The 22,341-nt window shown below is 40.5% G+C and overlaps 1 protein-coding gene across 4 annotated transcripts in view; it reads left to right on the top strand.

Moving 5' to 3' along the window:
* LOC108710892 (arf-GAP with Rho-GAP domain, ANK repeat and PH domain-containing protein 3) overlaps positions 1–22,341 on the top strand; it is a 94,078-nt gene that overhangs the window by 3,441 nt on the left and 68,296 nt on the right. The window contains exon 1 of one of the 4 annotated variants that reach the window (XM_018252093.2): positions 2,366–2,637. The exons of 2 other annotated variants lie outside the window; for them this stretch is intronic. The gene's annotated coding sequence lies outside the window, so the exon portion shown is untranslated. Of the gene's footprint in view, positions 1–2,365; positions 2,638–19,617; positions 19,759–22,341 lie in introns of those variants that run through there. One more of the 4 variants, XM_041586138.1, reaches the window with a different exon arrangement.

The raw sequence follows: 22,341 nt of genomic DNA, 5'->3' as shown, positions 1-22,341 counted from the left end.
GCTTAACCCCAATAGGGAAGAACGACAAATATAAAGGAATGCTGGTATTGTTCTTTTTCCTGAAAATCTGATCCCAGGAGCAGAGGAGTTCCAAGATTAATATAGAGCACTTGGCATAGATACAATCAGTGCTTTGTTTAGATTCCATGCCACCCTACACAGGACCTAAGTTGTGGAAGTGACATCACACGCATGTCTGAGCGCAATGCATACACGACTTATGACGTCATTTCTGCCAGCAACGTGCAAAAAAAGGCACTCCTAACCCCCTGACCCCCAGATTTACTCTCAAGTCTCCATTGGCAGCTAGGAGATTTTATTTATATTTAAAAAATGTAATTTCTTGATATAGGTATGGGATCCGTTAGCCAGAAAGCTCCCATAGACTCCATTATAGTCAAATAATTCAATTTTTTTCTCTGTAATAATAAAACAGTAGCTTGTAGTTGATCCAAACTAATATAATTAATCCTTATTGGAAGTAAAATCAGTGTACTGGGTTTATTTAATGGTTTACAGGATTTTCTAGTGGACTTAAGTTATGAAGATCCAAATTACGGAAAGATCTGTTATCCGTTAAACACCAGGTCCCGAGCATTCTGGATAACAGGCCCCATACCTGTATATAGAACATATATACACCTATATATAAATACGGCTCTGGGTGTGATGTTACCTGGTAGTTGAAGGTGTTGGCAGAACCAGGCAAAGGAGTTTTCGAATAAATCTGTCCATGGCAAGGTGTAACTGCAGAGGAAGCAGACCACTTTCTCTGTAGCTGGGCCCGTGGTTTATTTGCGGAACACATAATATTGCGGGTCACCCATTGCGTTTCTTGTGTTGTAGGCAATCAGTGCCTGGCCAGGCCAGCCGAGCACCCTAGGCTCCCCAGAGTGGGCATGAACAAATAGACGCACGAGTTCAGGGTCCTAACTACAGAGGAAGCAGACCCCGCGGCTACAGTGGAGCCCAGGAGGTATAGTGGACCCCATGAGGCCCTAATTAATTAGCAATTTCAACATATATTGGGAAAACGGGACAACCCCAAGACTCGGAACTTCATCTGAATAGGCTGCTGTACATGGAAAATTGTTAACAGGCCACACATGCAAAAGATTGGTTTTCATACATTCAATTACTGACTAAATTAGGACAAATGGATTGTAAATGAATTCTTCTTACTGAATTAAATGAATTCTATTGTTCCCCTGTACAGATGTGGTACTATAATTATGCATTTATGCACACAAAATTCTGTGCTTACAAAAATGAAACGGATGAGCAGGCCGGTTTGTATTCTCACCAGATCTGCTGCAGCCAGATCCCTGCATTTTCATTCATTGCTGTACTGCAAGTAACACATTTATACCAGTTCTGGGACATGTACATGTGGCTGGTATCACAGCCCTGCTGAATCTCTTTTATTTGCTTTTGGCCAGATTTAAAGTAGGGCGGATGATAGTCTCCAAATGTTAATGTTATTCTCTGCGTACATCCCAACAGGACGGTCACAACAGTTCTCAAGCAGCCAATCACTTTGCGGCAAATAAGCACAAAGGGGCTAATCCACATTATGCTAGGGGATAAGTTATTTGGCTTTTCTCTGTAGGGGAATAGTATAGGGAAAGTCTTGTAAATCTTGCATTATGATTTACAATTAATTTTAATAGCCAGTCTTGCACATTACAGCAGCTCATTAAAATGGCACACCTACTAATGTGCACTTCCAAATCCATTTACCTAAAGGGACAGAGTCATCAGAACAAAGAGTTTGATTCTTCCCTTCTTATAAAAAATACAATCATGTGACTTGTTACATACAGTAAATCAGGATTCCTGCCAAACAGCAGTCCTGTCATGTTTTATGGCAATTTTCTAACAAAGGATACAGACAAGCAATGCAGTGGGAAGGCACAAACATGAACTCCAGGGAAAATGTCTCTTGATGCAGCAAGCAATGCTGTTTTCTTTTGCTGGCTTAGAAAAAAGACAGATAAAATAGTCCCCTGGAATGGATGAAGAGAGAGCAGAGTGAGCCCTCCATTACTTAAGCTGGCCATAGATGTAAAGATTTTTAAAAGATCCGATCGTCATCGTGAGACCACGATTATCTCGAAACGATTGTACGAATTGTCCATCAACTAAAAAGACCATTTGCCAGGAAAACAAAGGGTAGCTGCCTGCTTGGCCCTGCAAATATAGATTGCACTGGGACCGATAAAGATTTTTTAACCAGGCCGATCAATTTTCGGACAGATGTCGGACGAAAAATCGTAAGAAGTACAATCGTTCGAATCCCACTAACCGCACGATAATTTGACAGATTGGTCGGACTTCGCCAAAAAAAATTGGTCGTTCGGCAAGAAAAATCTTTGCGTCTATGGGGAGCTTTACTCCATTTAGTGTTTTCAGCTGCCCAGCTATAGGTAGCTGACTGATTAGGCTGCAGGTGAGCAGCAAGTAGAGGTATGGGATTACACCTCAGTGTTTTCCAGACACCTTCTTGTGTTGGAGGGGGTTGTGGTGCTGCCAGAAGGTGAAATAGGCCAGAGGCTGGTGAATTGGGATCCCTGGAGGGAAGAGTCAGCAGGGCTGAGAAAACCAGGATATTCCAGAGTGAGGAAGCCCCCCTGAATGGTGAGAACCCCAGAAAGGGGAAAAGTCTTGAATGTGTGTTGTTGAAATGCTGTTAAACTGTCTGTGTTCCTGTAACCCAGTGGTTCCTAACCAGTGGCTCACCAGCAACATGTTGCTCACCAACCCATTGGATGTTGCGCTCAGTGGCCTCAAAGCAGATATTTATTTTTAAATTCCTGGCTTGGATGCAAGTTTTGGTTGCATAAAAAACACTGAACCAGAGCCTCCTGTAGGCTGCCAGTCCTCATAGGGGTTACCAAAAAAACCCTTATATTTAACTGTGGCTCACGAGTACAAAAAGGATTAGGGATTGCTACTGTAACCTATATGTTGGGAAGAGTTTGCCCAAAAGAAACCTATGTTTTGCCTGGTATCCCTGTCAAAACACAGAGTTCTGCAGCAAACCCATGCCTGGCAAAAATGTCACTCATTACTAGTGTAGCCCATTAATAATAATAATAATAATAATAAAGCTTTTTGTAGAAATTAGCAATATATATATATATATATATATATATATATATATATATATATATATATATATATATACACATTTTTTTCTACACCAAACAGAGACAAATGATCTTGCCTAATGTATTTTTGGTTAAATATGTTTCATATGTTTTTCGAGGGTAGGGAGAGTAATGATGGAGAGGGGAGGAGAGGGTGACGAGGAGGAGGGAGGGGAGAGCAACAGAGGTGTAGCAAACACGGAATAGGGGTAGGCAGAATACGCTTAATGGGTACCTGCCAAGTGCCCCCTTATGGTTGTGCCCTAGGCAGGTGCCTCTTTTGCCTACCCCTAGTTTCGGCCCTGCCAGAACATTCTGTATAAAATTGTGTTCCCATTAAGGCTCAACCAGCAGGATAAAGGCAAGGAGGACCCATCACAAATGGATCGGTGAGTGGGAAACCTGGGTTCCACAGGATGATGAATATGCGGTTGTATAAAGCAGCCCTGCGACCAGAATAGCAATGCTGGGGGAACCTTTTATTGCCTTTTTCTTGTTTGTTATATTTTTGAAATAGAAGCATACTTATGTTTTAAACTGCATATAGCCAATAGCTCCTTTCAAGGGACCCAGCTACACGTGTCTCAGGATGTTGCTAGGGTCCAAATTACCCCAGCAACCATACATTGACTTGGATTAGAGACTGGAATATGAATAGGAGAGGCCTGAGTAGAAAGAAGAGTAATAAAAAGGAGCAATAACAAAACATTTGAAGCCTTTACAGACCCCCACTTGAAAGCTGGAAAAAGTCAGAAGACGAAGGCAAATAATTCAAAAACTATAAAAAATGAAGGCCAGTTGAAAAGTTGTATAGCCATTCCATAACATACTAAAATTTAACTTAAACATGAACCACCCCTTTAACTTCAACAAGGCCTGAGATTTTTTTTAGGACAAAAATAACTAAATCTCTGAGGCATTGACGTTGAATGAGATTTTCTCTGCCTTTTCATCACTCTTGTTTAGTTAAGTGCTTGACTGAGCAAGTTAATAATAGATATATCTTCCTGATTTCTTTAGTGCCACTTGAAATGATTAACAATAATATGTCCGGATTAAATCAGGTTGCAGATTTGTTTATTTCACAAACTTTGTATCTTTTTGCTTGAAGGCTTGTGTTAGCGAATACAGTTGTTTGGGTTCCTGTATATAGCAGCAAAATGCAGTAAAAGTTCTCTGTTTTCCCTGGGTGCTGTCCAAAGTGGCTCTTCTTTCCCAAGTCAACCACCAACCTTCTGTATGCTTGTTCTGCTGAATACTGTACAGCGTGGGTCCCCAATTTTTTTTTTACTCATGGGACACATAAATTGAGTTGGGGAGCAACACAAGGATGCAAAAAGTTAATGGAGGGTACCAAATAAGGGCTGTGAATGGCTATTTATTAGCACCTATGTGGACTGGCAGCTACAGGAGACTCTGTTTGTCAGTACACCTGCTGTTTATGCAACCAAAACTCTACAAGCCAAGAATTCAAAAATAAGCCCCTGCTTTGAGGCCACTGGTAAGAAATGTGCTGCTTGCCAGCCACTGCTGTAGAGTAACAGTACCGTATAGACTCGAGTATAAGCCATCCCGAGTACAAGGCCGAGATACCTAATTTTACCTCCAAAAACTGGGAAAGCTTATTGACTCGAGTATAAGCCTAGGGTGAGAAAGCCTCTGGTAAGTTTCAATCAAAAAATTGAGGGTTTCTGCTCCCATTGGAGGTGCCGGCGTCTCGTTTTTGGATGCCGGCGAATATTCTTGGAGACTATTCTTGGACGCCGGCAACTATTCTTAGGCGCCGGCGACTATTCTTAGGCCCGAGTATAAGCCGAGTTAGAGTTTTTCAGCATATTTTGGGGGCTGAAAAACTCGGCTTATACTCGAGTATATACGGTACATTCTGCAAGTTGACTACATTTACCCATTGCACTGCTTAAGCTAGGCCAAAGGATAAAAACATGGCTTCCTCGGCCTCAGCTTCCTTGTGTGGAAAGCATTGGCCCGAGAATGTCATCCTCTCTCACTGGGTCTTCAAAAGCCTGGACAAAATTTTTTGAGCAACCCTATGTTGGACAAATTGGGAAAAATCTTCTCATTTAGTGGCCTCACCAGACAAGCAGTTCTTGGCGTTTATGGGTGACATCAGTACGCTCCAGTAAAACAGCTTTGTGGGTTATCAGGGTTACCACATTTAAAAACACAGCAATATTCTGTTTTTGTGGTTTTTAAAACTGCTCAATATTCCTAAGTGCAGCTCATGAATGTAATCTTTCAATTCTATTTTTGGTATCCTGAGAAGCTCACTAGGACTAAATTTCTCATGAACTCTTCTTCAAGGCCCTCAACTGTTAGAGCTTTTCTGTCACTGTGTCAAATAGTTTATCAAAGGAAAAAAATAGTCTGCTAAATTCACAGCATGGAATTATTGGCGAAGACTCTGCAAACTGTAGTTCTCCTCCCTTGTCATGGAATTGTATCTAATAAATGCAGCCAGGCTGGGAACTTTTTCCCCCCCTTTTTTAGTTCTGCAATGAACAGAAGAGTCATTAAATAAATATATATTTCCATTTCAATTAAATACTTCCTTGCAGAGTAAAATAAATGCTGTTCCACGCCCTAAATGCTAGACTTTTGTGTTATTTAAAGGAAAAGGAAAATCCGATTTATTCACTGCACAAGTTCTCTGCAAGGGATCCTTCATAAATAAAAACATGGTGGCCTGGTTCTGAGATGAAAAGTACTCCGGGCCATTAGATTTTTTACAAAAGAGAGTTTATATTCACTGTGGGGTGCCCTTCAGGGAATTTTACTTTCCTTTTACGTTAATTTCTGTTAAAATATAGCATTACAAGCATGATTTGAGCTTTGTCTGAAATATTAATCTTATATACATTAGGGATGCACAAAATCCAGGATTCAGTTAGGTATTCGGCCAGGATTCGGCCTTTTTAATCAGGATTCGGATTTGGCCTTTTTAATCAGGATTCCGGCTTTTTAATCAGGATTCGGCTCAGTAACGTAACTAGAGGGGGACGGGCCCTGGTGCGGGACGCACAGTCGGGCCCCCCTTCGTACGTGATTTTTGGCCCGCAAACAGCGGCGCGTGAGCTGCCGGGGGGACTAGAGGAGGTGCGGGCCCTGGCCCAATCGCACCCCCTGCTCCCCCGGTAGTTCCGCCACTGATTCGGCTGAATCCTTGTTCCTGGCCGATCTGAATCCTTAAAATCACGGGACTTTTTGTCAATGAGGGATAATGTTTTTAACTGCACAATATAAGTTCTCTTTTTTTCCCTTCACGTCCCTAAATTGCATATATAAATTAGGATTTAATTTGGTATTAAGCCAAATCTTTCACAAAGGATTTGGTGGTTTGGATGAATCCTCAAATTTTCAATTCGGTGCATCCCTAATGTGCATCCCCAGTTGTTTTAAATATCTCCTCTGCTAAAGGTTTTTCATGGGTTGCTGAAGTTGCAGCTGAGTGACATTGACAGGCAAGAAGATGTCTGAGGATATGGTGGATCTGCTGAATGATGTGCATAGTAAGGCAAGAAGGTGTCAGAGGAATAGACTGTGATTGTTAGATGATGGAAAGGCAAGATGGTGTCATTTTCACTTGATATCAGGGCATTCCAACTTGTAGGCTCAGCTGGAGAGCTGCAGGTTGGATTATAAAAAATGGATGGCCACACAGACCGTTGTGCCTAAAGCCTCTCCACAACCTCCCACATATTTCCAGATATCGAAGCTAAAATAGTTTACCAGTGCACTCAATATTGTTTAATATATAGACTTGTGTCAAATCTGTAAATCAAATGAGTTTTTCCTCCCAGACCTGATCTGTTCCTGTTTGTGACCATTGTCGGTTACTTGCTTCCCACAGAATGTTAAGAGGGAAGGGCTACCTGTCTTCAGAGAGTTCATCAATGTGCTTGTAGTTAAATTAGATGATTCTACAAGTTGTGCTGTTGATACGAATGCAGGATGTGTTTCTAGAAACCGCTTCTTGGCCTTTTTTCAATATCTATTGGTGTGTAACTCTTTCCTGCTGCTATCTTCTAGCTGAAGTACACTTCAGCAAGTACAGAATGCCATTAGCTGGCATTTAGGAAAACCTGTGAGCCCTCTGTTGTATTGTGGGAGAGACTGGGAAACCTTTTTACAGTGGCTCACCTTATGGGTTCCAAAAAGGCATTAACAGAGGAGACATTGTTATTGTAGAGTCGCAAATGAAGATATACATTGAGATCTATTCTGATGAATGGCTTTCAAGATTAACCAAAGGATTATAAAAGCTATGGTATGCTTATCGGGCACCTATAATAAATGAATAACAGGAAATATTGGTTTTCTGTTATGTGAGAACATAAAGGAGGGGATGACTTGGAGATAGGAGATGTTTGGGAGGAAATGATGATGGCCCCTAGGTGTCCTTTCATTGATGTCCCAAACTGCTGTCTGAGTGTTCTCATCTATGAATTATTTAGGCATCCTTGAAGTAGACTGTAAAGGTGGCCATAGACGTAGAGATCCGCTTGTTTGGTGATGTCGCCAAACGAGCGTCTCTCTCCCCGATATGCCCACATTGAAGTGGGCAATATCAAGCTGATCCGATTAAGGGCCCTAGGGCGATGAGATTGTCTAACCTGCCCGATCGGCATCTGCCTGACTTTCGGCCAGATATCGATCGGGAAAGCCCGTCGGGGGGCTCTACACACGGGCCGATAAGCTGCCGACTGTCTGTCTGCAGCTTTTATCGGCCCGTGTATGGGAGCCTTAAGACCCTTCTTGTTTCATTGGTTCCCCCTCTGGATATTAAATCTTTATTTGGACTTCAATTAATAGAAGAAATTCACTTTTTTTATTGTAATGCTGCATCCTGTCTTAGGGTAACGGTATCTGTGACCTGTGTTGTCCCTTTTGTGGTTTATATTTTATACTATGAAGAGTAGGGCTACATTGTGGAAGGTTTCATTTTACTGTAAGCCACAGAATGTGGTTGGAAATTTATACTCTTGCCCAGGGCATATGCTGCAAATCCATTAAAAGACAATAAATAATCTGTGGCTGGGGGAACCTGTTGTGTTTCAGTGTGGGTTCACATTCAGTACTCGTTGACATTAAATATAATTTTGGTAGTGTTAGGATATTACATTTTTTTTCCCCAACCTGTCGTTTGAACCATATTTTGGTATGAAACAACCAGCCTGCAGTGTGAATATATTATTCGCAATTTAAAAATAGGACAGAATTAACTTCCCCTGTCAAGTTGTTTTATTAAGCTCTTTGTGTTAGAAACACATTTCTCTTTCTTCCTATGTTATAAATTGTGTCTGCATAAGAAACTGCAGAAAACATATAGATTGTATACTGCTGGCGCATAGAAGTCTTATACTGTCCATACAGCATAATATGTAATACTTGTGTGGAAAAAGCTTTGTTCGTGTGATTGTAAATAGTATTACTCAGTGTTCACTGAGGGGAAAGGAGCAGTGTTTGTTTGTCCCTGTCTATTCTATGTCCTGATGTCTAAGGGTAAGGTCACACGGTGCGTTTTGGGGAGATTTGGTCACCTGGTGACTAATCGCCTCGTCTTTGTGGCGACCAGTCTCCCCAAACACCTTCCCTCACTCTGCATCGGCTAAAATGAAAAAACGCCGGCGCTAATCACACGTGGCGATTCGTTTTCCCAAGTCGCCCGCTTCGGTCACCGCAAAAACACCCAGTGTGGCCTTACCCTGAGACTGTTGATACAATGTAAGACAAGGCAGCTGATTAACAGACCTATCTTTGCTGGGGAACCAAGACTTTTGCTACATTGTTTGTTGCGCAAATGCTCCTTTTAATAGCAATTGTTTTTTTACACAAAACACTGTACATTTTGAATACTTTACTTTATTGTGCTAAAGGGTTGAATTCTCCTTCAAGGCCTGACCTGCTATAAGTTTGCTTTCATCTCAACCCTCCTCCTGCCCTGGAAGTGATACCACCTGGGGGCATAAAGAAAGCAGGAAGAGGTAGAGAAAGAATGGATAAGGAATTGCTTTATGGTAGAGGGTAAAGTTGTTGTGGGTTAGATATGAATCGTTTGACTCGGCAGTGATGCCTTTACAGTCCCTTATATTAATCTACCCTACAGCCTAACTCCAAGAAACACACGCTGCAGCACTCCGAATCCTGTGAAAGTGGTTTATTGTGCCAACAAACCAATCTAGATTGAAGTTCTGTTAATAAATGATTATTTTATTTTATAAGTCCTGAAAATGCGGATCCTTCGTGAATATATATATATATATTATAATTTTTAGACAAACAAGCTGAAATGCCGCTCCTCACCTTTCTTATTGGGTGCACGTGGGCAAGGCTTAATTTACATACTAAACAAAGTAGCCCCTGAACTGTAAACTTTATTAAAAAAAGAGACTTTTAGTTACAAAGTTTGTACAAAGCATGCTTAAGCTGACGCACCCCGTCAAGGCAGTGTCCATGCGTCAGTCCTATCCGAAGTGAAAAAAATAAAGTGTTAACTTTGGGAGGAGACAGACCATACCTACTTTTCTCTTTATTTAGCATGATCTCTTCCAAAGACACCATTAAGCGGGGGTTGGGAGAGCGAGCATTTAAGGAGAGAGCCACCTCCCCAAAAAATATAAAATATTAATGTTCTGGCGATTATTTTAGACATCCAGTCACTCCAGCCTTTATACATTACATTTTTGGCTAACTACCTATATTAGAAACATTTTTTTATTTTGCACAGCCTATTTATTTACACAGTTTTTATTTTCACACTGAACTGTTCCTTTAAAGGAGAACTAAAGCCTATCTAAAGAAGTAGCTTGAAATGATGTACATTATGTTTCGGGCTTCTGTACCAGCCCAAGGCAACCATAAACCTTTAGTTTAAAGATCTGTGTCTCCAAAGATGCCCCAGTAGCTCCCCATTTTCTTTTCTGCTGATTCACTGCACATGCTCTGTGCTGATGTCACTTACTGAGCTTAGAGACCAACTCACAATATACTGTTTATTCAGAATATTAATGTCACAATATAAGGCTGATCAGTAATTGATACAGATAATGACTACATGTAAGCTCAGTTACCAGCACAATTCACATAAGAATTTAATAATTAGCTCTGTAGCATCAGTTTATATTACAGACCAACCTAATTTTCTGCTTGATAATTTGCAACAACCCCAAAGCTTAGCTTCTCAACAGCTGCTCAAAGCCCACTGAGCATGTGAGTGTCGCAGACACTTTCCAAGATGGTGACCCCCTGTGACAAGTTTGAAGTCCTTGATCATTGCTGCTATTGAGATACTAAAACGTTAGGCTGGTGCAATAAGTTCGGTATGTGAAATATGACATTTTTAATCATATTTATTTTTAGGGTTTAGTTCTCCTTTAAATACAGCCCTGCTCTCAGTATGTACAGGGAGAAATTTCAATCTTCTTGGTGATTTTATTTAAATATCCGCATGCTTTAATGGGAGGTGCCTCACCTTTTTCGCTCTAGTATTCAGATCTTGTTGGAATTATTCGATGAATGCAGAGTTGAACTGGACGGCTGGAGTACCAGAGGATTTCCCAGTTGACCCCAGCCCTACTGGGCCAGAGTGAAGGACTTTTCCCAACAGCTCTTTCTTATTTGCACCTATATGACACTTTTACATTTACTGCTCTCTGCATCCAATTGTTGTGAGAGTGGCCTCTCAAGGTCAGGTTCTCAAAAAGGCCCAAAGAAGTCCATCACTGGGTTAATGTGTTTATTATTGATGTTAGCTCATTCCTATGTATGGCCACAGGCTGACCCGTGCGTGGAAACTTTTAATTAATCTTTTCAATTAATATGTTAAACTATTAAGACAATGGCAATTTTTACTTTTGTTTATATGCCTTTATAAGACCAAAAAAAGCATTGAAGGAATGTCACGCACAGTAAGTATTTTTATGAAAGATGGTGTTGTTTTTTCAGTGGTTTCGCAGTATTTAGAGTAAATCATCTGACCGGTGAAAATAGATCTTTTAAATGGTTTATTTTTAAATCTAGCAATTGCATAGTGGTTATGCTACGAGAGGCAGAAATAGTTGTAAATATCAGGCAAGGTCCTTGCAAGCGAAGCCCTTGTATGGTCACCTATGAAATAAACTAAATGGCCTTAAATGTTTTTTTTAAAGGACATACATTTATGGTGATTACTGTCCCCGTCCAGGATTTAAAAATTGGGGAGATGAGGCCATGTGACTACTTGGGGGGGGGGGGGGCGCTCCAGGATTGTAGGGGGCTGACTGACTGAGAAATTTCAATACATACAGGTATAGAGTCCATTATCCGGAAACCCGTTTTTCAGAAAGATGCGAATTGCGGAAATGCCATCTCCCATAGCCTCCATTTTATCCACATAATCCACATTTTTTAAAATGAATTTCCTTTTTCTCTGTAATAATAAAAACAGTACATTGTACTTGATCCAAACTAAGATATAATTAATCCTTATTGGATGCAAAACCAGCCTATTGGGTTTATGTATTGTTTACTGAATTTTCTAGTAGACTTAAGGTGGCCATAGATGTTACAGTTATGATATTTCCTGGAAAATATCTATCTGTGCATCTATAGCTACCTTTAAGGCATGAAGATCCAAATTACGGAAGGATCCATTATCCGGAAAACCCCAGGGCCCGAGCATTATGGATAAACTGTCTAATACTTGTATTTGAAAAAAACTGTTTTTTTCTTTTCTGACGATATACAGTAATATTGCTCGCTTTCTGTGTATATTGGAAATTTTCCTCCTGAAATTAATATTCCGAAAATACCAATATTTTACTTGGTAAGTCGTATTTAGGTTTTTACTTCTGAAAATATGCAGATTTATATTGACATAGGTAAGTGAGAATATGTTCCAAATAGCTATTTGCGGGTTGAAGAATTTTTTTTTTTTACCTGCAGCCAGCCCTAACCCAATCTGAGCTTGTCCTGGCCCACTGTGCCTTTAATCACACTCACACCCCTTTATTGGAGGGGATGCACCACCCCATTACTAGTGAGGTTGGGATTGGCTTGGCTGGTGATATAACGGCCCATCGCCCACATGTGACCCATCTCTAGGGGCAGTTGGTTGTGGGTTTAGGCAGAGGCAGTGGTTTATAGGCATATAATTTATGTATTAACACTACCTTTGAAGATGCGTCATTGTTGCACTTGACGTCTCCATTAAACAAGTTTTTGGCAGGATGCAATTACAGTGGGATATTATAATAAAGTTCTAAGGTTGGTTTGTAAGGTACTGTACCCATACCCATCTAAGATAACTCACCAAGACATCCATGACCATATAAAGGTACAAGGCCACAGGCATTTGTCTCTGCTGTGTGGAACCATAGGCCTTAAAGAGGTTGTTCACTCTCAGTAGAGAATAATATTGTGAGACAATTTGCAATTTGTTTTAATTTATTATTATTTGTGTTCTCTGAGCTATTGGCTTTTTATTCAGCAGCTCTCCACTTTTCAATTCCAGCTGTTGTCCAAATTACCCTAGCAACCATGCATTGCTTTGAATAGGATACAGGAATATGAATAGGAGAAGGCCTGAATAGAAAGATGAGTAGTAAAAAGTCGCAATAAGTAAAGTTTATAGCCTTAGAGCATTTTTTTTTTTATGCGGTCAATGACCCCCATTTGAAAGCTGGAAATAGTTAGAAGAAGAAGAAGGCAAATACTTCTAAAACTATATAAAAACAAAGAGATAAAAATTAAAGGCTAATTGAAAAGTTGCTTAGAATTCACCATTCTATAAAGTTAACTAAAAGGCAAACTACTCCTTTAACATGTGCGATTGAACCTGAGTTTTCTTTATAGCACAATTCTTCATGCACACGGGCCGGAAGGGCCGAGACTCCAGTATATGGGGTAGGAGTGAATGTCAGAGATCTGAGCGTGGGCGGAAAGCAAGTAAATGAGCTTTTGTTTTGTGGCTGAGAAAAAAGTGGGCTGAGTATTAAACTACTACCTAGGCTAGCAGTTGTTGTTCAAAGGATGGATAACAATAATCATCTGTCTAATTTCTTCCAACTCTTTTTGTTTTGTCTATAATGAGATAGAAGCCAATGGATCCTGCCAATATATATTACACGTATGGGATCCGTTATCCGGAAACCCGTTATCCAGAAAGTTCCGAAAAAGGCCATCTCCCATAGACTCAATTTTATCCAAATGATTTAGATTTTTAAAACCAATTTGCTTTTTCTCTGTAATAATGAAACAGTACCTTGTACTTGATCCCAACTAAGATATAACTACTAACAGAACCAGCCCATTGGGCTTACCTAATGCATTCACGATTTTCTTGTAGACTTAAGGTATGAAGATCCAAATTACGGAAAGATACGTTATCCGGAAAGCCCCAGGTCCAAAGCATTTTGGATAAGTGGTCCCATAACTGATGCCTACATTTTAGTCTGCCACTGTCCTACTATATTTTGTCATTTTAAAGGGTAACCACCCAAAAACAGTTGTTTGTAAATATAATTGTTAGAATCTTTTTCTCCTCCAGGAGTGATCATCAGTTCTACCTGCTACTAAAAAGTATTCAAAAAAATAAATAAACCCAATATGATTGTTTTGCCTCCAATAAGGATTAATTATGTCTTATGTGTAAGGTACTCTTGTTATTACAGGGAAAAGAAAATACTTTTTTAAATATAATTTCATTATGATTGCAATAATTATATCAAGTGGACTCTATGGGAGACAGCTTTCCCATTATTTGGAGCTTTTTGGATAATGGGTTTCCAGAAAACGGATCCAGTATCTGTACAGGCAGTTAAAATACAGTACATTAATTATTGCCGGTGCAGTAAAGTGCAGGGCAAGTTGTTTATAAGTAAATAAGGTCCCATAAAAAAAGTCTGATGGCTTCCTTCCCTGCTGAAGTCCCTTTTATCCTTTCCCTACAGATGCTGCTACAGACAACATCTTTTGTGTTTATACTTCTGCCTCAAAGGCTTTATGTATGTCTCAGATGCATGTTCCAGGTGGTTGAGCCTGGCTTGTAGGGGGGCTTAGCAATATAAATGGGAATATTTGTGGTTGAGGAGCAGAGAGAAGGCTTGTTATTCTTTAGGCTGATGGAGAGGGAATGGGCGCGTGGGAGATCTGGATAGCGGAAGGAAGTCTGAATTTTAACAATAGCTGGAAATAGGCAAGAAAATGGAAACTGGCAGCTTGCAGGCAGCAACACAGCTGTTAGCTGGGAAGGGTACATTCTATTAGCACAGATAAATAGCTTGGCATCCCTATTAACTTCATCTCATTGTGAGCCTTGCACTATTATTATGGAGAAGGAGGTGGAAGGGGTAAAGCAGACAATCCAAAATTGCAACAATAACTGCGTTCTGAAACTATATATGTATGTGTGTGTGTGTACATCTATCTATCTCTCATATATATATATATATATATATATATATATATATATATATATATATATATATATATAGGTGAGGTGCACACCGGGAGACTTTTTAAATGGTTAAAAAATTCAATACATCTTTCAAACAGGTCAACGTTTCGGTCTGTGCCTAAAGCTGGCCATAGACGCAAAGATCTGATCGTACGAATCGAGGATTCGTACGATTTTCGAACAGTGTGTGGAGAGTCCCGTCATTTTTCGTCCGGCGGAGATCGGTCGTTTGGTCGATCGGACAGGTTAGAAAATTTCTGTTGGCTGACGATAATATCTCTGCGTGTATTGCCGATCGTACGATTTTCAGTGGGAGACTGTCACTAGCTTTGGTTGGACATAGATATCGTACGATTGCTGTCAGGGGCAGAACATTGCTGACCTGTTCTTTAACTAATCTGACTGGTAAGACTTTGATCTGAATGGTTAGTGGCGGGTCGGGAGATGGGAAAGTCCGATCGTACGATGATTCGTACGATCGGATCTTTGCATCTATGGCCATCTTAAGACCTATCTCAAGACCATACGCACACCATTAAAAATGTTCTATGAATAAATAGCTAATACCAATTGCACTTACCCAACCACATGCTCCCAAATGACCCATGTGATTAAAAGTTCCAGCCCTCGTTCGGTGGCTATATAAATGGATATTAGTTCTTACAACCGAGCAGTTATATATCTAGAATGCGTAAGTATCAAAAAACATTTAAGTATCAAAAAATGCATCAAGAAATGTATCAAAAAGTGTATCAAAAACATGACTTGTATAGCTACACAAAACTAGCAATTGGCTTCCTGTCAAGATGACATTAGTTGATTCAAAAAACACAGAAGGGAACAATGCTTGTTTATTTGTATAGCCTTCACGGAATGCCGTGCTAATGGCTGAATGGTGTCCGTCCACATCTAAATGTAACGTTTGGTCGGTTTTGCCCACATACTATAGACCACACGGGCATATTATTAAATATATTATGTGGGTAGTTGTACAAGTGATATGGTGTTTAATCAAAAAACGTTTACCGGTTTGTGGATGCAAAAAACTGTTACCCGGTGTTAAAATCTACAGAAAGTACAGTTCGGAAACCTGGTAAATCATTACGTAGCCAAGTATTCTTTTTCTTCTGGTAACACCCTACTGGGTCAGTTTTTACCAAGAGGTCTTTAAGATTTGTGCCCCGTCCGTAGCAGGTCATAAATTTCTCTGGAACCACCTTATTCAGACCCCCATCCGCCTGGATTATGCTCCAGTGACTCCCAATCATCTTCTTGGTCATGTATTACCCAGTGGTATATTTAGCGCTATAAATGAATTTTGGGGAATTTTTTACTTCTACCTGTGGGGTTGTCACTCTGTCTCGCTAGTAGTAATGCCTGTTCTAAAACCTTGGCTTGGGATAGCCTTGATCTATAAACTGAACCCACATATTCCTGATTTGTTGTTCAGCCAATTCCGGATTTGAATTATTCTGGAGAACCCTGCAAAATTGTGAAATAGGCAGGGATTTTTTCATTGGCCTTGGATGACAACTATTGTAATGGAGAAGGACATCTTTGTCCATGGTCTTACGGAATAGTGTAAATTCAATGTGATCGTTTTGTCTCCACAATTCAATATCTAAAAAATGTATTCGATCCGTATGAATTTCATGGGTGAATTTCACAGGGCTATCAAGGGCATTCAAATCTTGGACCATCATATGGAACTCTTCCTCCGTGCCACACCAAACGATAATGACATCATTGATGTAGCGACGGAAGAAGAGTATCCGGCCTCCATATTTAGGTACAATGGAGTGCTGCTCAAACTGGTGCATGAACAGATTGGCGTATGAGGGTGCCTTGGCTGCTGCCCCCATCGCCGTGCCAGCCACCTGTAGAAAAAAATCTAATTGAAACCAGAAATAATTCATGGTTAAGGACAATCTTTATAGCTCCAATACAAACTGAATTGGGGGACCATGGTAAAGTTCAAATTCCTCGAGTGAACGCTTCACTGCCTCTATCCCAGCCTCATACGGGGTAGAGGCAGTGAGAGGCTAACTACGTTCAAACTGGCCATCCAGCATTTAGTTCCAATAGGGATCACCTAGGACCTCAAGCTGTGAAGCAGATGTGGAGTATCCCTCAAATAGGTGGGAGTGTTCTGTACCACAGGTTGTAATAAAGTATCCAAATAAATACCTATTGGGTGTAATAAACATCCCCTACTCTAAACTATCGGGTGGCCCGGGGGGCTTAAGTAAACTTTTGTGGACCTTTGGCAAAGCGTACAGATTTAGACAAATAGGACACTCCTGTTTCAAGTAATCCTTCAAGGATGAATCAATTATCCCTTCGCACAAAGCTTTATCAAAGGTGGCCATACACGGGCAGATTAAAGCTGCCAATATCTGCCCATGTGTGGGTGCTCCCAACAGGTCCAACCGATCGATATCAGGCCAAAAATCGGCCAGATATAGATCGGTCACGTTTGTTTTTTCGTACGATCCAGGACCGCATTGGCTAGTTGATGCGGTCCTGCGACCCGTCAGAGCGCATTCGTTGTATCTTAATCCGATCGTATGGCCCCAGTGGGCATATCGGGTTAAGATCCGCTCGTTTGTCGACTTTGCCAAACGGGCGGATCTTATAGTGTATGGCCACCTTTAGAGGGTCACCAGATAGTTGTCTGTAAACCTCTCTATCCAACAACTGACCGAAGATCTCATCTCTATAATCTGAGTAGTTTAGGAGCACTATACGCCCACCCTTGTCGGCTGGGCTTTTACAAAGTTTGTGTCCTCCTGACATATATATTTTTATATTTATATATCTTGCTCCTTGAAGCCAATCTGACCCAGGGACGGTGGCCAATAACCTCACTCTGGCTTTGGAGATCCAGTATGGGGTAACAAGGCTGTTATTTGGTGTTTTAAGTGACCGGCTGTTTCCTTAAAAGTTTGTGGGAGGCAGTAAGGGCAGTTCCAGGTGTTTTTCCTTAGTGGAAGATCTGCCTGTAACATTAGCATTGGCCAAAATGAGGGCCTGGTATTTGGCTGGGAGAGAACAGGACTACAGAAACTAGAATGGTCGCAAATAAGAGAAGAGCAGAAAAGAATGGACAAAGAGGCACAGAAGGGAAGAGCATGAAATAAAGGGAATGGTGTATAAGAATGTTTGACCTTGAGTAGCAGGATATACATTGTACTTTACTCCCAAGAATTGTATAATATACCCTGGGAGCAAGATTGGCCTCCAGGCATAAAAAAACGAAAACAATGCCGTTGTTAACAAATTTATAACTAGCTCTTCTCAGCTGTCTAGGTAGAACAAAGAGGTGGGCTTCCTTGCAGTTTGCCATTGTTTTTATCCAAACTTAAGCGAGTGGATTGGGGTAAGCTTTATTCCGCACAACCATTTAACATGCTATTTTTTTTTTTATATATTTTGCCCCTTAATTAACTTTCGGTTGTTGGTGGTTAACACATACAAAGCACTTATAATAGGTAGTCCATGGTCTTCATGCAGCTTGGTGCTGTTTGCTGACATTGGTGCAAATCATTTGAGAGAGAATTGTGCCAGGGCCGATCTTTTCCAAAAGGTACATAGATATATGTAAGCACTACTCTTTATTTTATGTCACCTTGAATAGCATGGCTGTGCATTGCTCCCGAAATTCTAATTTGAAAAATTGGCCATGCCCTTAGTCTGCCCAAGCCCTAAAAAGTGCCAGACATGAACTAAACCCTGTCCACTTTTGCTATGCACCCCATTTTAGGTCTTTAAAGGGGTGGTTCACCGTTAAGTTAACTTTTAGTATGTTATAGAGTGGCCAGTTCAAAGCAAGTTTTCAAATTGTCTTCATTATTTATCCTTTATAGTTTTTAAATGATTTGACTTTTTCTTCTGAGTTTTTACAGCTTTGAAATGGGGGTTACTGACCCCATCTGAAAACAAATGCTCTGACATTTTACGACATTTTATCGTTATTGCTTTTATTTATTACTCCTCTTTCTATTCAGGTTCCATTCAGTTATTTATATCCATGAATGGTTGCTAGGGTAATTTGAACAACCAGAATTGCTTAAATTGCAACCTGGAGAACTGTTGAATTAAAAAAAAAAAAACGATAACCAAAATAACCAAAAATAATAATAAATGAAAACCAATTGCAACTTGTCTCCGAATATAGCTCTCTCTTTTAAGTTTGGACAGTAGGACAGAGTAGTATAAGAAATTGCTTTTCCAATTAAGCAGAATGTGGTTAAAATGCATTAAGGCTCCTGAGTTATTTTTTATGGTATTTATTTGTTTAAAAGAATATAGTTCACCCTTAATTCTGCTGATACCTTGAAAGCCATGACCTATTTAAAGGGGAAGTCATATTGATTTTGAATTTGACCCGTTTCGCTTCACCAAAAATTCGCCACCGGCGAAATGTTGCTGACGCCCATTAAAGTCTATGGGCGTCAAAAAAATGTTGTCGCCTGGCGATTTTTTTTTTTTTGACGAATGTCTTTTTTTTTGTCGCACGACGCCATACAAGTCTATGGGCGTCATTTCCACGGCGAAACTAGGCGAAAAAATACGCCCGTCCCTAATGAAATGTATACTGTTATAAGCATGGTGGTGAATATAAGAAACTTTATCTCAGTTCTGCTTCTCTTCAACCTGATTCTTAATCAGCTATAATGCGGGTTGATTTTGAAGCTAGATTTTTTTTATTTTTTTTGCTTTTATCATTATTATTGATCTGTCAGAAAACCCATTTACAATAAAACCTAACATAGCACACATAGTCACAACGTAACTGTGACTAAAGAGCAGTTTGTTCTTTCTTTATAATTGGTTTATCAGGACACAGAGAGAAATCAGAGGTTTCAGTGTTTCTTGTGACTTTGAGCTGCCGGAGATAAGTTCCAACTGTAACTGATATTATCGGCCGTATTGGTCAATGCTTGCAGTTCTATCTGAGCTGCCGTCACTTCCCTTTCCTTTTCCTTTTGTTCGGGAGCCCCGATGCTTTTTACAAAGAGAGAAGAGAATGAACTGGCAGGGAGCACGCCCGATCCACAACAGCCAAACTTGGCAGCATCTCAATACAGAATTGCTTGAGACAGGAGCTGATGTCTTTGCAGAGTGGGGCTGGGCATCACTAGACCAACCCATCAGGTAACAATAGGACAGGAAAGCAGTGGGGGATTCAATTGGAGAGACGTTTAGCCCTTCGAAGTGCAAGCTCACTTCATTTTTTTTTTTTTACCACACCAAAGCCATTGTCACTTTAACCAAGAACTTCACTTCCCTTCTCATCATTCATATTGCTTATCTCATTTCTTTAAATCATTCCTTAAAGGGAAGCCGAAATACAAGAAAGGAGCATTTATAAGAGAGAGAGAGATAGAAAACAGCATCAGTGTCTAATGTGATCGCATAAGATTTTCCTGCAACATGACTGGATGAGATCAGAAGGTTTCTAAATCTGACTGGTGGCATGGAAAAGTGTAACATCTGATTCCCATGTGATACAATAAATATTTAATAGAGTTGGATATTGTAGTAAAAGTTGTACTAGGAGGGTAAATGTTTATTACTAGTCTAGTAATCCAGTGCTAATTACTAGTCAGTTGCTAGGGGTTGCTAGACCTTGGCCAACTTTATGGTGCTGATTAGCAAAGATAAATAAGATTGTATGCCTTTTACTAGATAAACCCCCATATGTAGTATGAGCAACTGGTAGTGTTTTGTCTTTCAACTCTCTCATATGGAGTTAGGGTTGCTTCCTGGCCGTTATTTTACTGGCCTGGCCGGTAAAAATGATGACTGATCCCAATGTTATTCATAGGGAAAAAAAGATAAAAATATAGGAAGGCCGGTATTGTTTTTCCAGAAAAGCTGGCAACCTTAGTGTAGTCTAAATTGTTCCCTGGTTTCTAGGGTCCCATTTACCCCAAAAATACTGCAGCGATACAAACAAAAATGATAAACCGTATTAAGATGAAAAAAAAAAAAAACCTTATTTAAATTATTGAAATGCAAGGAATGACAGAAGCCACATTCTTAACATTCCTCCCTCGTATAGTCAATTAGCAAAGTATATAGATGATCATTTGGCCAGTGTAAGGCTAGGGCGACTATAATGACTCTGTGTGACCTTATCTGATGTAGATGGCTCCACTTTAATCCTGAACAGGATGCTTAGGCAATAAGAATCTTACTACATAATCAATTTTTGTTGTTTAGCAGCCCTTTTTTTTTAGAGTGAAATATTTGAAGTACACAATTCATTGCAATAAGTAGTTTTTAGTTGCACACTTATTTTTTGTGCATTTTTTTTTTCAACTGTAACAAGCCCTTCACTCCATCTCAACATTTGGGCAGGATTAAAAATTCCATTGGAGGATGACTGCGTTGGAACCGATGGGTGCACCTAGGCCTGCAGTATGATCCAAACCTTTGCCCCCATGCTAGCTGTTGTATCAACACTCGTGGGTGGCCAAATTGGACCCACCCATTTAGCTTTTTTATTCTACAGTTATTGTAGCATTATATTCCTTTATAGCGCCTACATTTTCTGTAATACTTTACATTGAAACCAGCCCCTACGCCACTGGAACTTAGTCTTGAGATACCTTTCACACACACACCACACTAAGGTTTTTTTTTCAGAAGTCACTTACCAAGGCCTGTGGTTTCAGTTTTTTTTTTCATTTTAGTGGAAGGAGTGCCCATTGGAAGGCCACATAAATATACATAGAACTGCAGCTCTTTATGGCAGTAATGCTAGCCACTGAGTCACCTTGCTGACCTAGTTCTTGTCTCTGTCATGTTTTTCGGCTGACATAAATATGCAAGTATATTTGTGTTGTTAGCATGGATTCTTAACCTATTGGCAGGCATCATAAATGGATCCCAGTGCCGTTTGGAGTGGGTCTCCATTTTCCCTTTTAATAATCTTAAATTTCTTCTTACAGTACAAAATAGTACAGGTATGGGATTCTTTATCCAGAAAGCTCCTGGATTATGGAAAGACCATTTCCCATAGACTCCATTGTAATCAAATCATTCACATTTTCATAAATGATTTCCTTTTTCCTCTAATAATAAAACAATACATTGTACTTGATCCCAACTATTGTAAGATGCGCCGGGAGATTACCACAGGCTCTTACCTCCCGGTGCAACCCTCCACTTCTTCCGGGTTCCTCACGCACCTCGGTTAGCGGCAAATGACGCTGGTGTCATTTTGTCAGCGCGTGACACACACGTTTTGACGCCGAGCGCCATGATGTCATGTTTCGGCACCGGATTTGAATTTTGCCTCCAAATCCAATTCTCCATTTTGACAGTGTCCAAGCTGGCTTCTGTTTACAGATCCTTCGGAAGCGTTTATACTATGTTTGAATTCCTGGTTTTTGACTCCTGCCTGATTATTGACTTCCATTCCTGCTGCCTGCCTTGACCCTTTCGCCTGATCTTTGTCTACGTTTTGCCTAATTCTACCCGGTACCTCATTTTGGACTGTTTTACGCACTACCAGTGGCGTAACTACCGGGGAGCAGGGGGTATGATTGGACCAGGGCCTGCACCCCACAACCCCCTCCCCCCCCCCGGCAGATGGCGCCTCGCTGCAGCCGGCTGTGGTCTGCCCCCACCTAGTTATGTTACTGCGCACTACTCCTCATAGGTTCCGTAGCAGAAAGCCCGGGGCCCCAAAAGGGCGCCGGAGAACACCGGAATCCACAGGGGTGTCCT

Source organism: Xenopus laevis, chromosome 3L, assembly GCF_017654675.1.
Source record: "Xenopus laevis strain J_2021 chromosome 3L, Xenopus_laevis_v10.1, whole genome shotgun sequence".
Taxonomy (NCBI): Eukaryota; Metazoa; Chordata; class Amphibia; order Anura; family Pipidae; genus Xenopus; species Xenopus laevis.
The sequence above is the reverse complement of the archived record's forward strand: the minus strand, read 5'-3'. Positions and strand labels throughout refer to the sequence as shown.